The sequence below is a fragment of the Tupaia chinensis genome, unplaced genomic scaffold (assembly GCF_000334495.1).
Source record: "Tupaia chinensis unplaced genomic scaffold, TupChi_1.0 Scaffold000320_2, whole genome shotgun sequence".
Classification (NCBI taxonomy): domain Eukaryota; kingdom Metazoa; phylum Chordata; class Mammalia; order Scandentia; family Tupaiidae; genus Tupaia; species Tupaia belangeri.
The window spans coordinates 3,792,197-3,810,657 of NW_006159814.1; the positions used below are offsets into that span (position 1 = coordinate 3,792,197).

Sequence of the window (18,461 nt, forward strand, 5' to 3'; positions counted from 1 at the left end):
GAGGTTTTCGCTATAGGACATGTGCGCTCACCAGACAGACAGAGAGAGACAGAGAGACAGAAAGCAAGAAATCACCCCCCAGAGGGGATGGCCATGCTGCAATCCTTTCTCCTCCATTCTCCTCTCGGGATCTTGGGCACGCACGCACACGCGCCCGGCGTGAGTTTTAAGCCACCAGGTCCGGGATGGGAACCGCGGTCGACTATGTGGGAATCCAGCGACATAGCCATTACGCTAACTGCTGGTCCCAACAGAATTCTTTATAGGGAAGTAATAATCACAGAGGGGGAGTTAAACATACTTCTCACAGAAAGTAATAGAACAAATAGACAAAAACATATAAAGTTAGAACATACTTAAAGAACGTGATTAACAAAGTAGACCTAATCTGGCAGAGAGGTAGAATGCTACACCCAAAAAGTGCAGAACACATATTTATTTTAAATACACAGGACATTTTCTCAAATTAACCATGCAATGAGCCAATTTTCAACAAATTTCAAAGGACTGAAATCATACTAAGTATCTTCTCTTACCTCAGGGGAGTTAAGTTAGAAATCAGGATAAAAAAGATAACTAAAATATACTCTCAGTTTTGGAATTAAGCAATATTTAAATAATCCCAAATAAATCACAAGATAAATTAGATGCATTTGGACAGATTAACAATAAAGACACATAGATCAAATATTGTATAAGAGACATGGTTGTATTCAGAGTGAATTTATAGATTAAAAAAAGGCTGAAGATGAATCATCTAAGTACCCATTTTAAGAAGTTAGAAAAAGAGTGGCAAAATCAAACCAAAAAGATGTGGAAGTAAAAAAAAAAATTAAAGATACAAAATTAAAATGTACAATAAGGAAGATAAATATAGGCAAAAGTGTTTCTTTGAAAAGGTTGACCAAGTTGGTAAATCCCTAAAATATCTGATTGTGGGAAAAAAATGAGAGAAACTATAAGTAACCAGTTGCAGGGTTGAAAAATTTACATAATTATAGGTTTTACAAATATTAAGTTAACACTATACCATTAACTTTAGGCCAATATATTTGTCAATTTGAATAAAAAGAGACAACATTCTTTTTTTAAAAAACCATATTTAGGACAGTAAGAAACAAAACTATAAATATTCCTTTATCTACTCCAGTAATTTGAATTTCAAATTAAAATCATTCCCACAAAAGCACAGATGGCTTCATTGATGAGTTCTTGCAAACATTTTAGAATGAAATAGTGCCAATCTTACAAAAATACTCACAGAAAATAGAAAAAGAGGGAACACTTTCCAACCTACTACAATCAATTTAATGATATCAATGGAGTTCAGTTCCTAAACTGATCATTGAAAAGAATCTTTTGACCATTTAAATTGTTGTAGAAAAAACATTTATTAAACTGTAAACTCTATTAATTCTTAGTTAACTGGGAATGGAATAGGACTATTCATTTAATTTGGTTAACATGTCAACAAAGCTTACACCAAAGATGTTTTGTAAAGAAATGTTGATAGCTTTGCCTCTGACTTTGTCAACAAGACAAAAAAAGATCACTAGTGCAACACATTCCATATTGAATCAAACTGACCCGACTAGTAAGAGGCCCACACAAGTGATATAAGGTTAAAGAAATATTTTCTGACCACGTGATTTTTAATGGAGCCACTTCAAAGGAATTTGAAAACTGTTTGAATGTAGCAAAATCACTGTATACACCAATATACAGAAACTATATTCTTGTATAAAACAATTAACAAGATAGTGAAACTTAGAAATGATACCATTTATTTGCTCAACTATGCTGGTGCAGGTGGTAGGGCACCGCTGGAGCCACAAGGGAGGCCTTGATTAAGATCCCGTGTTAGGGGGTGGCAGTTGGTATAGTGGTTACGTCGCTGAACTCCCACGTGGCTAACCGCGGTTTGAGTCCTAGACCCAGTGGCTCGAAACACTCCAGGTCTATGCGTGCATTGCCCAAGATCCCGGGAGGAGAATGAAGAAGAAGGGATTGTGGAGTGACTGTTGTCCCTGGAGGGTGATTTCTCACTTTCCCTCTTACTGTGTCTGTCTTTCTCTTTCTCCAGTGAGTCCAGTGAGGGCTGGCCCTATAGCAAAATCCTAAGAGGGAAAAAAAAAAAAAGATCCTTAGTTGATCTGTACATGCACACACACACACACAAATCCATGCGTGAGCCTTGCTGGTTAGGAGACTAGAGAAAAGATTGCTACTTGGTGGAACCCTGTCGAGAGTACCCCTCTATCTCTCTCTATCTCTTTGTCATTAAAGAAGAAAATTTTAAAAGCATATGATCTACAATGACACAGAACAATACTATAACAATATACTGAGTACCTAGGACTGAAAGGTATGACAGACTCTATCCATAAAACTACAAAACATTATTGAGAGAAATTATTAAAGACCTAAAGAAGTGATGACTACCGTGCTTCTGATCAGAAGACCCAGCATTCTAAAGCGCTAGTCTGTTCTCTTTTATTTGATCTATAGTTAAATGGAACCACTGATTCCCACCAAGAGATTTTGGGTGGAAAATTCCAGCTATTACTAAAATAAACAGAAAGTGCAGGGGCCAGCAAATGGCATGGTAGTTAGGACTCCCACATGGCTGACCACAGTATGAGTCTCAAACCTGGTGGCTTTCTTTCTCTTTCTTTCTTGCTCTCACTCTCACTCTGGCCAAATTAAAGTAAATAAATAAAGTTAAATAAAATAGTTCTTAAAAATATAGGGAAAGTACAAAGATACAAGCATAAATTACTTTTAAAAACAACAAAATTGGATTTATAACTCAGATACTAGTGTATATTGTAAAGCTACACTAATAAAGTTAGAGTGCAACTGATTCAACTACAGAAAAAAGACCAGTAAGTCAGAACATGAAGTGAAGAAACAAACTCAAACATGTAGGCACACTTGATTTCTGAAATGTTAGCTCTGCAGAGCATTTGGTAAAGGAGAGGAAAGATTGGATAGCTGTAAGGAACAAGGAGTCTTCATCAATTTATTATACCACATACTAGGGAAAAAAAGGAGTAAAATAAAGTAGATATGGATCAAAATATGTAAATTTTTTTGAGAAATTCCATAGGTAAATATTTTCATTATCTTGGGAAGATGTAGATTTATTAGATATCCTAATATCATTAGGGAGCATCAACCATAAAGGAAAAGATTTTTAAAATGGAATATATTAAAATTAAACAATTTAGTTACAAAATATCACAGCAGTGAAAAATCAACCTCCAGGCCAGAGAAGTTATTTTCAACACATTTACTCAGTAAATATATGAATACTATAAAAGTACTCCCTCCAACAAAAAAGAAATTTTCCAAATAGAAAAATGTGAAAAGGACTTAAACAGGCACTCTCCAAAAAAAAAAATATTGTGTGTGTGTGTGTGTGTGTGTGTGTGTATCCATTTGGCCAATAAGTATGAAAATGTGCTAAAAAATCAACATTGTGAATTAAAATCACAGTCAAATAACATAATTCACTTAGGTATTTAAAAATTAAGTCTGACAAAATCCATTTTGGACAATAATGTAGAGTTAGAATTCTTATATAATGTTGGTAGGAATCAAAATTGCTATAATCTCTTCGGGGACTTTTTGGCAGTTGTTATTAAAGCTAAACATACGCAAAGCCTATGTGCCAGCAATTCTACCACTAGGTAAAAGCTCTCCCCACTCCTAAATAAGTATATACAAAGTAAAGTAAGTGTGTGTGTGTGTTTATAACTTTTTGTACTACCATTATTTGTGATAGGTAGATCTCTAGCCAACTAATATAGAGTAGAAAAGTAATTTTTAAAAATATATTTATACAATGGAATACTCTACAGAAATGAAAATGGACATATTACCATTACATGTTACATGAAATCATACAAACACCCCTGACCTAAAAAATTATGAAGAATCTGTTTAACATTACATATAATTAAATTTTAAAGATATTAATTATAATGATGTGGTTTAGGAAACTGTAGCTTAAACAATAAATGAATATGTTATTTAAAGATTTTGTGGGGTTAGTTGGTGGCATGGAGGTTAAGGCACTGGATTCTACTTGACTGGCTATGCAGTTTGAGTCCCAGACCTGGAGGCTTGAAGATCATGCTGGGTATGCCTGCATGTGTCCAAAACCCCAAGAGAAGATTAGAGGAAAAGGGATTGTGGCATGGCCATGTCCCCTGGTGGTGACTGCTCGCTTTCTGTCTCTCTGATAAGCACATGTGTACTATGAAAAAAAAAAATAGTAATTGTGATCTATAAAATTACCAACTTTAATAGATATTCTCAGGATATTTTATAAAAATATTCAAAGTTCAATAAAAGCTTACTAACGCTACATCATTAACATATGTATTTAAATTTTTGCATTCATATTATATTTTGCTCTATTAAGGTTTGTTTATTGATTGATTGATTGATGGCTTAAATTCTATGCTCTGGTCTTGACATTGCCAATATCGGCCTAATTTTGTTTTTTTTTAATTTTTCTTTTCTTTTTTTTTTGGAGAGGTTTTTCGCTATAGGGCACATGCTCTCGCCAGGCAGACAGAGAGAGACAGAGAGACAGAAAGCGAAAAAATCACCCACTGGGGGGATGGCCACACCACAATCCCTTCTCCTCCATTCTCCTCTCGGGATCTTGGGCACGCACGCAATGTGCCCGGCATGAGTTTTAAGCCACCGGGTCCAGGACGCAAACCGCTGTAGACTACGTGGGAGTCCAGTGACATAGCCATTATGCTAACTACTGATCCCTTTCTTGATCTTTCTATTATTAAAAAAAAAATAATAGCATTTCTTTCTTCCTTCTTCCCTATTTTGCCAGAGAGCACAGCACATACACTTATCAGGGACAGGGAAACAGAGGGAAGAGAAAGAGAATGCATCCCCTCCGGGCCATGGTCATGCTACAATCCCTTCTCAATTTTTTCATCCTGTCAGGATTTTGGGCACACCCATGTCTGGAGTGTTTCCTAAACCACCACTGGGACTTGAACCACACTCGAACCACATGGACATACGTAATCTAGTTCCCTTAACCACCATGTGACAGCTCTTACATTTGTTTCTGTATGAGAGAGATAGTGAGAGATAAAGATAAGTCCCAGAAAGGTCTCACACCATGATTCCCTGGTTATGTCCCAGGCCCCCTTGACTCCTAGCCAGAGTCATAGGCATGCACAAGATGTGATCCAGTATCACTTAAACATATGCATTATTGAGGTGGCACCCAGCCAGGTCATCTCTAATTTTATTTTAGTCTTTTTATTTTGTTTGCTATAATTATTGAGTCACTCTGAATTCAGACTAAAATTATTTTGGGGGAAATTATTTATTTAGTTTTATTTATTATTATTGTTTTTCAATTTGCTATAGGATACATGTGCTCACCAGAGAGAGAGAGACAAATAGAGAGAGAGAGAGAGAGAGAAAGTATACATTCCCTTCTCCTTCATTCTCCTTTGAGGATATTGGGCATGCACATATATGCACCTGGCATGTTTTTCTTTTATTTATTTATTTATTTATTTATTTATTTATTTATTTTCATTTCATTTTTTTCCATACATTCAATCACATTATTATTTGTCTTACAAAATGGATATTTCAACAGGTGAAGATTTCTCCCTAGCACTGTTGATAAAACTATGAAATATCTTCAAAAGATAATACCACACCTCTTTGTGCCATTATTGCTTTGCCTCTCTGTCCCTCCCCCAAATGTTCTTCCTCAGACTTTCCTCTTTCACGTACACTATATCTGGTATTTACATCTATATACTGCGTTTCTATATCCTTTAGACAATTAGTTTCAATCATAGAGTGCAGACACTTGGTATATATTAAGTGGGGACATACAATGCCTTTCCTTCATAGCATGGCTTGCTTCACTCAGCGTAAGTCTTCCATATTCATCCACTTCCTCCTGGCATGATTTTCAAGTCACCGGGTCCAGGACTCAAACTACACAGTCAGCTATGTGAAATTCAGCTGCCTTAATTTCCATGCTATCTGTTGTACCCATGTAGTGTTTTTTTTTCCCCTTTAATCCTGTCAGTCACTTGCATGCCTTTCTATATTTTTTTTGTAGCATTGATTATGTTTTGGATAGTTTTATCTTCTGCATGATTTGGAAGACATAGAGATTATTTTCTTACCACCAGTACCTATTATAAATTTTTTTGTAGTTACTCTTAACATTTTTCAAAATTAAAGTTGTATAAAATTTTAAATATTATCTTATAATGGTAATTTATGAAAAAATAATTTAGTTCTTTCTATTCCCAGCTTTTTTCCTCTTATTTTTGTATTGCCATAAATTTAATATGCTAGGAAGAGTCAGTGATTCAAATAATAGTATTAAACCTACTGCGTTTTGTTCCTCTTTCATTGTACTTTTTTTTTTTTTTTTTTTTGGGGGCCTGCCTCTCACAAACCGCCTTGAGGGCAAAAATAAATAAATAAATAAATAAATAAATAAATAAATAAATAAGACAGAATTCATGAGATTAAAGGAATTCAGAAAGAGTGATAGGCCCATTGAGATGGAATCATCTGATAGCCGTAGATTTATTTGTGATGTGTTAATGGCTCATCTATAAAGGAAAAAATTTTTGAGAGGTTTTTGCTATAGGGTGCATGCGCTCACCAGACAGACTGAGAGAGACAGAGAGATAGAAAGCAAGAAATCACCCCCGGAGGGATGGCCATGCCACAATCCCTTCTCCTCCATTCTCCTCTCAGGATCTTGGGCACACACGCACACACGCCTGGCGTGAATTTAAGCCACCAGGTCCAGGACTCGAACTGCGGTTGACTACGTGGGAGTCCAGCGACATAGCCATTACGCTAACTGCTGGTCCCTTGAAATGGTTTTGATGCTTATATCCAGTTGTTTTCTAACATCACTATGCATGAGTTTAACTTTTGATTTTCATTGTTCTCTGTGCTAGTGAGGCAGTTTTCAAAGCATTGTCAACTGTGCCCTACCACTAATTTAGTCTTCATTTAGAAACTCCCAATATTAAAAACTACACTTTATTTCTACAAAATGCATGTGCATACCTTGGTTACACTAATGTGGAAATTATGCTTTAGTTTGTTATTCTGAAAACATGGTAATTTGTACCTTAAGGATAGTCATTGAAGATTTTCTTCATTTGAAGATCTTCAATAAACAACACCTACTGGTGTTTATTGAACACATAGTCCATAAACAGCACATAGTCCTTAGGGGAGTGCAGGAATATCTAGAATTGAGATCACTCTTGGTTTTGTGTGAGAGTTTCCCAGAAAGATAGTGACTTGGTTATTCATGCATACCTTTCCATCAATTTAACCTACAGTGGGAGTCATTCACTCAGCAAAATTACTTTTGAAAACTGTAATACTTAAGAAAATGGGCTTCTATTAAATGCTGACATATATGTATGCCATGAGTTTAAGGAATTTGTAACTATCTGTGAGTTTTACAGAACCATTTACTTTCAGTGATTGCAAACAAACTATGAAACATTTTAAAGGCTTCACACAGAATGAAGATTTTATAAATTGCTAATCAACTCCCCCAACACACACACATGAAGAAAAAGTGGTATTATAGACCGAATGTTTACGTCCATTCAAAATTTGTGTGCTGGGCTCTAATCCCATACGTGATGGTATTTGAAGACCAGGCCTTTGGGAGTTAAGGGATGAAAGTGAATCTCCTATGGATGGCATTAGTGTCCCTATAAAATCGATCCCAGAGAGCTTGCTCTCCCTTCTGCTATGTGAAGACACAGTAAAAAGATGAAACAGATGTCAGGTGCTCACCACAAATCAAATATAATGACTCCTTGATCTTAGACTTCTCAGCATCCAGAACTGTGAGAAATAGTTTTGCAGTTTATAAAACCACCCAGTTTATGGTATTTTGTTATAGAGCCTAAATGGACTGAAAAGAATGCCATAGAATTTGTCCCTAAATTTAGCTGAAGTGAAAAATCATGGCCCCTTGGCCCTGGAGGGTATTCAGGGTGGCTGTAACACATTGGCCAGGCCTATTATTGATGATTGAATCACCCCAAATTTCTCCTCTGTGGATCAATGTGAAGTTTCTGCAATTGGTAATATACGCTGCTATCACTGGATATTTGCCATTGCCCAAGTGAGAAGGTCTCTAGAGAAACTAAAAGAGAAAACTAACTGGATATGTAAGGTAGACCTTGATTGTTTTTTGAACATTCTTAGCTATCTGAAACTAGTGCCTGATGGGGCCTGGCTAGTCAATACTGCAGGCTGGCCACATTTTGCTCTCTGGAACACTATTTATAGTAGCTTAATGAAATGTTTCATGAAACAAATCGAATAGATATAATCCTAGCCTTTGTCTAGTCAGATTAATCAGAGTGGTCAAGAGTGTAGCATATGGAAAAATTTACTAGAAGCCATGCATGTAGAAATGAGAAGCCAAACTGTCGGGAGACAGTTCTCCCTGGATTTCTCAAATGCGTGTACATTTAGGTATCAAAGACCAGTTTGCCCCAGACTATGTTTATAAGAATGTTTATGTATTCAGGAAAGAATCACAACATAGAGATAATTTATCGTCCAGGGAATAACGACATAGATGTCTTCCACCCCAGAGGAAGATCCAGAGTAGTGAAGACAGGGTTGTCTCTCCCCTCAACAAGCCATATTTACTTGCATTACATGAAAATAAAGGCAAGTCATTCTGGAGAGGATGGGCGTAACAGAGCAGGGCTGCCTGATCTCAGGATTTCTCTTCTATATTTCATTCCCTGTAGGATCAATACTTTGATTGTATCATATCACCTTGTAGAATTAGGGCTCAGGGAAATAGCACAAGATATCACTTTGTCTACTATAGTACTGCAACAAACTTCCATTTGTCTATAAACCACAAGCCTTGGATTTTCTGCTTATCAAACGATGACAAGCTAACATACTAGCTTTCAAGTAATGTAAAATCTTACACTCTTGCAGTTCTTTGAAATTTTTTTTATTACCAAATGTCCCCAATGCTTTCCATCAATAATCTTTTGGCCCATTTTGGCTGATACTAATACTGTATAATCAATGCTTCCTCTTCAACATACTATTTACATGGTATATATTTTTTTCAATCTATAGTGATCTAAAATATGTTATACAATACTTCACAGTCTACTCACTTGTTATTGTACCTCTTCACATAAAATAAAGAAAGCTTGCAGCATATCGGTTACTTACTGCTCCCATCTATTATACTGTCCTTAGCACATGTATCATTTATTCATATTTGAGCTCCATAAAGCAGTCTATGATATTTGCTTCAACATTTCTGGGATTTAAATTACATGTATGTTAGACAACCTGTCACACAGTTTTCCTAATCTCTGTTAATTTAATTTTTTTTTTTGCTCTGTGTTCTTCAGATTGAATAATTTCCACAATACTGTTTTCAAATTCACTGCATCTTTTTTTGTCCTCTATTCTGCTTAAGCTTTTCTATCCAATTTTGTGTGTTTTGTGTGTAGGTGTGTCTGTTTGAAAAAACCTGCTTTTATTGTTCCTTCTTTGTCATATCATCTTCAAAGAGAGCAAGATGGAGGGCACTGAAATCCTAAATGAGAAAAAAAAAAAAAAAAAAGAAGCCCCTAAAGAGATTAAAATGAAACTATGGAGGAGAAAAATATGCCTGAGGGTGGAGACAGCAGGGAGAGGTCAAAAGAAACAGAAAATGTGGACAATGAGTACTTTATGGAAATAAAATGAATTGCTTTTGTCTGTCATTCAGATTTTTTTACTGTGGTTGTTAAGGCTGAGATATAAGTCTGGAAAACCAGACTTTAGTAACTCTCCTGTGGTTCTGGGAAGTTGTCAGAGAAGAACTAGTTTTTCAGGGGTTGGTCTGAAGGGATTTTTGTGCTCAACTCATTTAGAGCAAGGACTGTTATCTCTGACAAAGAGTTTTGCAACACACCCTAATGAATATGCATCCTTTATGGATCTGTAGATGGACAAAAGACACTAATGCAGCTGATGGAATTTCAGGCTAGTTGGGAAACTATAAATGCCCAGCTTTGAAGAACTAAAACATCCTTATATTTATATTACATACATTACTGTGGATAAGATAAGATACGAGGTGGTAATTATGAGGAGGCAAACAAGTCATTCAAAGTGAGATGACCCAGGAATGATAATTTTAACTATATAATTAGTTTATAATATGTATATTCTCTGATCTTTAACAATCATAGGTAATTAATGTGAGGGAGGAGTCATATAATTCAGACATTCTGAAGTGTTAGGAAAAGAATTTTCACCCGCCTGCCCAAATACCACTAAACATATTACAGGTAACATACAAAGAATACTCAAGAGGCAGTGTTTCATAGAAAAACTATCATTATTTAGAAACTTACTATACATATATAACCATCTTCCATTCTTTATTGTGAATGTGGCAAGAAAAATGAAAAAGGCTGAATTTAGAAATAGAATCAAATCTTTCTGCAACACTCTTAAAAATGAGCAAATTACTTCTGTTATCACTGTTTCCCTAATTTTAAAAATGAGGTAACAAATATTTCTCACAAACTTCTTCTGATGACCAAGCTAGCGTGGTACCTGACATATAGCATCTGATTTCTATCATGAGATCACACATCTAATAGAATGCAATCCAAATTTAGCATTATGCAATGAATGAATTTGGAGTTGATCTGATATCATTAATCAGGAGGAAATGTGGCCAATTCTGTAAGTTTCTATATATAATATTCATGTTATTTGCTCACTTTATTAAATTCCAGTTGGGTTTTTACTTTTCTCTCATAAGTATCTTATACTTCATTTGATGAAACTGCTTTTATACCAAGTTAATCCTCCATTGGGATTTTCATTCTCCTCATGAACAAACTCTGTCAAGTTTCTAATCTTCCCTTAACTGAAGTGAATAAGCTAGTCCTTGTTCAATTCCAAAGCTCTCTCAGAGAATTGTTTTCTCTCACATTTCGACCTCTTTCTGATGGAGAAGATGGGAGTGCTGTGCAAAAGAATAAATGAATTACTTAATTTGTTAGAGCAAAGATCCATGCATGTAGTTCCTAAGGAAATAAAAGATGTTTTCCTCTGCCCCCACAGGTTAAGATTCTTAGAAATGTTCTTTTCTTTGGATGTGTTTTTCTAAATAAAAATGTAATGTATTTTACTTTGGGAAAGGAGTATAATTCTGATCAGATTTTTCCCCAAAACATGGTTTCTAGGATGAGCCTGTGAAATTATGTTTAACCATTACCATTACCAACTTAATCTCTTTTAAATTAGTTTTATGTTCAGGAGGAGAATAAATATCTAATGCTTGCTTGGATATTTTTACTATGCTTATTATCATGTCTTACCATGGCAAATAAGTCGAAAGATTTCTCACTTGCCTTAGACCAGAATAATGCTGTTGGTTCTCTGATCTCCCGCTAATATGAGTCTAAAATTTTTCAGATTTAGTCACATTTATAACTCAAATCTCTCTTGTGTGGAGTTTCATGGGAAATCTAAAAAAAATGAGCAATGTTTTTCCAAAACAAAGAATCTTAAATTGGATTCAATAAACAAATTTATCTTTAACAGCATTGACCTGGCTAACTTTTAATCTTATTTCCAATCTCTGCTTAGATGGTATTTCTTCTGGAATCTTTTTCTGACCTCCTATTGCTAATTCTAGTGCTCTTCCTAGGTGCCCCTGGGATCCTTAGGTTTCCATTTTCATAATGCTTTCCCCATTGTATTGCAATAATTTATTGTTCTCTTTATCACTGGAAGTTTAACTATGAGAAGAGTAATTGCATCTGTCTTCTTTACCATGCTTTTCACATTATAAACATTAATAGGGATATCACAGGTATTCGATAAATATTTGTTAAATAAATCAGTAAATCTACTATGTTCAATGCCAGTGGTGATGTTTTTCTAAAGATCCTTCAGAAATAATAAAATTTTTAAAAAATGAAAGAAAATGAAAGAAATAATGAGATCAACAGAGATCTGAAATGAGTCAGGAATATTTTGGAAACATGGGTCCTGAGTTCATGGTTTTCCTGCATTTTTTTCTTTGATTCTGAGTTGAGACACCCACTGACTTAGTCAGTCCGATGTGTCAAAATAATCACTTTTGTGTGGACTCTTCAAAATTAGATTTATATATTTTATAATTATGATATTATGAAAAATAATCCTGATATTGGTCAAACAAATCAGTTAAGAGTGAAACACAGATGTGGTTAGAAGAAATGTATTACTGAGACCCCCCCAAAACACTCAGCTAAGAAGCCATTTTTAAGTCTGAGGTGTGTCCTGGTGCATTCCAAAACCAAGGCGACTAAAGTTATGCTCTAAACCTCATCCTAGACTCCTGAAACACTCAGACAAGGTAAGGTGGCCTCTGTCCTCTCTCTGTCTCTCTAAATTTTTTATTACTTATTTTTTTAAAAATTTTTAAACCACTTCTCACTTTGGGCCATTTCCTTCTCTTGCTAATTTCAGAAGCCATTTTAAATCTGAGGTGTGTCCTGGTGTGTTCACATAGCATGCTAGCATGCTGTGTAGTTTTCAATTTTTACCTTAAAATTTTTTTGGTTGTTTTTGTCTAGTTTTTTTTCCTCATTTTTTCCTTTTGCTTTTTTCCCCCTTAACCTTACTTTCCTACTCTGCTCTTCAGTCTCCACACACTGGCCTAGGTGCACAGTAGCCAAGTATCTGAATATTTTTAGAATCATTGAAATCCACAACACTTATTGAACCTCCTGCTTTAAGGAAGAAACTTCTTTTTATAAATCTGAACTCATATCTCTTTCTGTGGATACCCACATTGTAAAACATAGTAGAGGAGAGATTTTGTCACAGAATGACCAGAAACCACCAGAGAGGCACAAGAAACATGAAAAAACAAGAAAATATCTCTTCCCTAAGTGAAAAGAACAATCCTTCATCATCCACAGACAGTACAGTAGAACACATGGAAATGTCTGATAGAGAATTCAGAATATTCATAGTGACAAAACTAAATAAGGTATAAGAGCTGAGAGACACTGAACTCCAGAAAATACAGGAGAAAAGAGTTCTAGGAAGTGAAGTTCTTGCACCATCTGAAAGAGGAAATACAAACCATCAAAAAGAATCAAATGGAACTGTTAGAGATGAAGGCTGCAATACAGGAAATTAAAACCTCCCTCAAAAGAAGTAAAAGCAGATTAGTCCATACAAAAGATCAAATCTTGGATGTTGAATGCAAAACCTCTGACCTAGAGAAAAACAACCAAGGAAACTGAGAAAATAACCCCCCAAAATGAGAATACTATCCGAGACATACTAGATACCATTAAGTCCCTGGTATCCCAGAAAGTGAAGAAACTAGAGCATTGATAATCTATTCCACTAAATCCTGGAAGAAAACTTTTCAAATCTAGAGAGGCATTAAAATATCCAGACCGAAGAAGGTCCCCTAATAGAACCAACCCAAGAAGATCTTCTCCAAGGCACATCATAGCCAGATTGGCCAAAACCACAGACAAAGACAAGATACTAAATTTGGCAAGAGAGAAAACATCAAGTTACTTTCAAAGATTGTCCCATCAGGCTAACATCAGACCTCTCAATGGAAACAATGCAAACAAGGAAAAGGAAAAAGTGGAAAATATATTCAAAATGTTAAGTGAAAAACTGTTTCAACCCAAAATACTATACCCGGCAAGATTATCCTTCTTATGGGAAAAAAAGACAAAAACATTTTCAGATAAAGAAAACCTGAAAGAATTTACCAACACCAGACCAGCTCTTCAAGAAGTTCTGAAAGGAATGCTTTCCCAGGCAAACTAAAGACACACAGACAGAAATGAGGGAAGAAAAAAAACCAAGAAAATTACCAACTTAATGCTAAGGTCAAAAAATATCAATAATAACGTTGAATGTTAACTTCCAGTATTTAAACGGAAAGATTGGTCCACAGTTAATGCTGCAAATTCAACAGCAGAAAGATTAACCACATAAGGCTGGTAGAATAGAATTTTATGACTTTTGAGTAAAACATTACTTTTTTTTTTTAAGATTCTCAAGTGGTCCTTTTATTAACAAATACAAATTCGAAATGTTTGTGATAAAATATATAAATATTGAACAAAAATGTGTAAACAATAGTTCTACAACTGGGAAGATATCTCAGTTTTATTAATTTTGGTGATGCCTTCCCAACCATGTCTAATCTTCAATATCTTCTTCCTCAAGCATGGCAAGTATAGTATGGCTTTACATATTAGGACAACATTGGGAAGGAAAACAGCTATCATAAAAGTTGGAGGTGTATACCATATGAATTGCTTTATATCTATCCATTTGTTCCTGGCAAAAATCAATGTGTGGATTGTGCCTAGTAGAAGGGAAACGATTCCTAATTTGCTCTGAATATAGTGAAATTTTCTCCATGCCAGAGTTGCTCACAGATGGAATAGATGTCACAGCCAGCAATGCCAGTGCTGCAAGTCCCATAATTCCCAGAGACACATAAATCTCCATTTTCCAAACATCATGTTCAATCCAGGCATCTTCTTTATTTTGTTGTACCTGTTGGTATGCCCACTTTAGTAATTTATATCTGTAGGATCGTCTCATTGGATAAGACAGACTATAAATTGCATGCAGTAGAGCAAAATAGAATCAGAGAAGCCCAAATTGCTTTCTTGTTATCATCTACCTATCCAACCAATGTGGAAATTTCTTATACTTCATTCTATTATGAAGTTGTACAACTGCTGCTATAATGTCTGGCAAATAAACCAATGCCAAGAGGGTGATGGAAACCACTGGCAAGACTTTGTTGATGACCAGGATTGGAATCCTATAAAAATATTGTTGATGAGAAGTTCCTAAAGGGTAAATTATTTCTCTCAAAAGAGTAAAGAAAAGTGAGAGATGATACAATAGCAGTTATTTTCATTGGCAAGCGCTATTTTGAAAAAAGTTTCTGTTTGTGCTTAAGTTTTGAGGGGCAATCAAATTCATTGACATGGACTGGTGCAAATTCAAAACCATAGGTCTTTTCAGCATGCTCATCTCTCTTGTGTCATTAGTCAAATAATCTTCTTCGAGACTTCTCCTAGGCTTCATTTTCCAAAGTTCTTCTTGGTTTGTGATGTCTTTTCTGCTCTTCATTGATTCTATAAAGGAGTATGGCTTCAGCTACCTCAAAACAGAATCTTTTTCTTAACAGTCTTCACAGATCCTCACCAGACTTGACGTAATACCGCTCCTCGTTGTGACTTCAGAATTTTGCTTTCTTTTGAGCTGTTGATAGATTTAGCAATTTGTTAAAATATTTTTTCTTCTTGTTTATTTCTTTAAGTGGAAACATAAACTTTTCTCCCTTCTGGAATTGAAAATATTTGGGAGTATTCTTATTTTGTGGCAGTGTGGTTATTTGCATAATTTCAATAATACCTGTTGCCTTGAATCAGAAATTGGAAATACAGGGCTTTGACTGGAATGTCATATCTGAAAATTAAACCAGAAAACTATGGAACTAAGATGGATCTCAAGTAAGCCAACAGAAGCTCTTGGAAGGATGGCCTGACACCATAAACTGTTCTGCCTGGCAGAGAGGATTAGAGATGCTACGTGAAAGAATCCATAGCAGAGAATAACCTGGACTTTTCCAGCCCAGCATTATAATCAGTAAAGATTGCAGAAGAGCAGCCACAACCAGAGGATTATTTTGAGGAAGACTTTGAAGAAAGAAAAAGAGACTGATCTTTGCTAGCAAATGGTATATCACAGAATACTTGGTAGGAAGGGCTGAATTGAGAAGGTTTATGTGTGACTAGTGCTGACATTTGCTTTTCAACAATTTGGTAGTTGACATGTAAATATTTCCTCAAAAATATTTAAAACCATACTGTCCCTTTTGTTATAGAGACACAAACAAAATTATATAAAATTATAAGAAATATTTTGAACATTATCTTTAAAATTCAGTATTTTGAAATTTTCTTTAAAATTAAGTTTTTTAAAATTTTGAAAATTGTTTATTATCTGTTAAGAACTATGGAGCATGAGCAAAAATTTTTGATATGTAAAGTAAATGTTTGTGGAAAAATGGAAAAATAAATAAATGATAAAAAAAGAAAAAAGTGTATTACTGATTATCTAGTTTTGCCCATAACTCTACTGTGTTCTGAGGGCAGAGTGCCTGAGAAAGAATGGCTACTTTAATAGAGATAGTGCATTAGTATATGTCCCATTGCAAGAAGTGCTGGTACTGAATTACATAGGGAAAAAAATCCAGCTACATACAAAGAACTGTGGGGTACTTGGGTAGAAGCCCTGCTTTGAGGAGATTTTTACTGCTAGTTTTGCCCATAACTCTACTGTGTTCTGAGGGCAGAGTGCCTGAGAAAGAATGGCTACTTTAATAGAGATAGTGCATTAGTATATGTCCCATTGCAAGAAGTGCTGGTACTGAATTACATAGGGAAAAAAATCCAGCTACATACAAAGAACTGTGGGGTACTTGGGTAGAAGCCCTGCTTTGAGGAGATTTTTACTGCCATCTTAAACCGACTTTCTAAAGCCTTTTATTTTATTTATTTTTAAAAATAATTTGCTAGAGGGTATGTATGTTTGTTGTAGGCAGGAGATGTTGGCAGGGGTAAGGGCTGGGAGGGGAGAGAGTGAGAAAGCACCCCCCCCGGAGGGGGTGATCATGCTGCAATCCCTTCTCCTCCATTCCTTCTTTTTAGGATTTTGGACATGCATGCACATGTCCCCAGCATGTTTCTCACGCTGCTGAATCTGGGACTCAAACCATTCATTTGGCCATGTGAAGTCCAGCCATCTTAATCACCATACAACTAGCTGGCCAAATTGTTGGAATGATTCTGTGGCCTAATAGATAAGGAAGCCTGATCCCGCATGGCCAGCATCACAGTTGGAATCTCAGATCCAGCAGTGTGAACCAAAGGCTGGGCATGTGTGCGTGAGTACCCAAAAATCATGAGGAGTAGAGAAATGGAAGAGAAGGGATTATGTTGTGAACATAGCCCATCAGGAGTGCTCTCCTCTCCTGTTAAGTAATACACCCTCAGGAAAAACTAACAAACAAATACACATTTTTTTTTTTTTTAGAATTTTGAGAACCAGTCATTAAATACAATCATTATTGGGGCCAGCAGATGATGTAGTGGTTATGTCACTGGACTCCCACATGAGTGGCCATGGTTTGAGTCCTGGACCCTGTGGCTTGAAAATCATGCCAGGCGTGTGTGTGTGTGCATGTGTGCCCAAGATCCCAGGAGGAGAGAAGAGGAGGAGGGATTGTGGCATTGCCATCCCTCTGGGGGGGGCATTTTTCGCTTTCCCTCGCACTATCTCTGTCTCTTTCTCTCTCTGGTAAGCGCATATACCCTAAGGCAAAATCCTCTAAAAATAATTAATTAAAAATAAATATAATTGTTATTAATGAATTAAAATTAATAAACTTACCATATTTTTGTTTAGTCTATTCTTGAAACATATATAAATATATGAATGCTCTACAATTTCTTTCATTTTTGTCTTCTTTCTCTTAACATTATTCCTTTTATATTTGTCCATGCTGTGGCTTTTATCAGTAGTTCATTTGCCATTACTGTTGCACAATATTGCATTGTGTGAGAAAGTGTGGATGTGTTTATCCTTTCATTTATCAATATGCATTTTCATTGTTTCCAGTTTGGGACTGTAAGGGAAAGACAAAAAAGCTTACTGGGTGAAGTTCAAGAATCTCTATGTATGCCTCCTTGATTCTTTTTTTTAACATAAAAGAAAACTCATTATCAGCATTTGAAAATATAAGTCTTCAGTTCAGGGAAGAAGTGCAGGATATAGGTATAAACTTGAAATTTGAGTATGTGTAGATCATGAGTTTGACAATGTATTACCACAGAAGCGTAAATAGATAGAGAAGAGGTCCTTTACCTGAAGTTTTTCCTTAGCCTGAAGATTCATGACAACAACAGTATGGAGAAATAAGTGGTCCCGTGTAGTTTATGGATGACACCTGATGGTGTTTTGTATTTCTGAAGATTGCTTTCCAGTTAAACTTGAATATGAAACAGTTAGACATCTGGAGAAATTATAAAACATGTACATTCCTAAGAGTAGAGTACCAACCAACATCTTCCCAGGAGGCAGTGAAATCATAAGGAAATGACTAGTATAGAAAGACTAGTTAAGCAGAAAACGAGTTGGTTTGCTTTTATTTTTTTAAACATTTTTGTTTGAAAAAATTTAGTTGAGGAAAAAAAGGGTAAGAGGTATACAAAAAAAAAAAAAAAAAATCCCACATCCCCTTTGGCTATATTTTTCAGATGTTAATATGTTTTCTTTTTTTGGAAAGGTTTTTGCTATAGGGC

General features: G+C 35.5%; 1 pseudogene; it reads right to left on the reverse strand.

Moving 5' to 3' along the window:
- Nucleotides 1–14,216: 14,216 nt before the first annotated feature.
- On the reverse strand, nt 14,217–15,320 carry LOC102472266 (metalloreductase STEAP1 pseudogene; annotated as a pseudogene).
- Nucleotides 15,321–18,461: the final 3,141 nt, after the last annotated feature.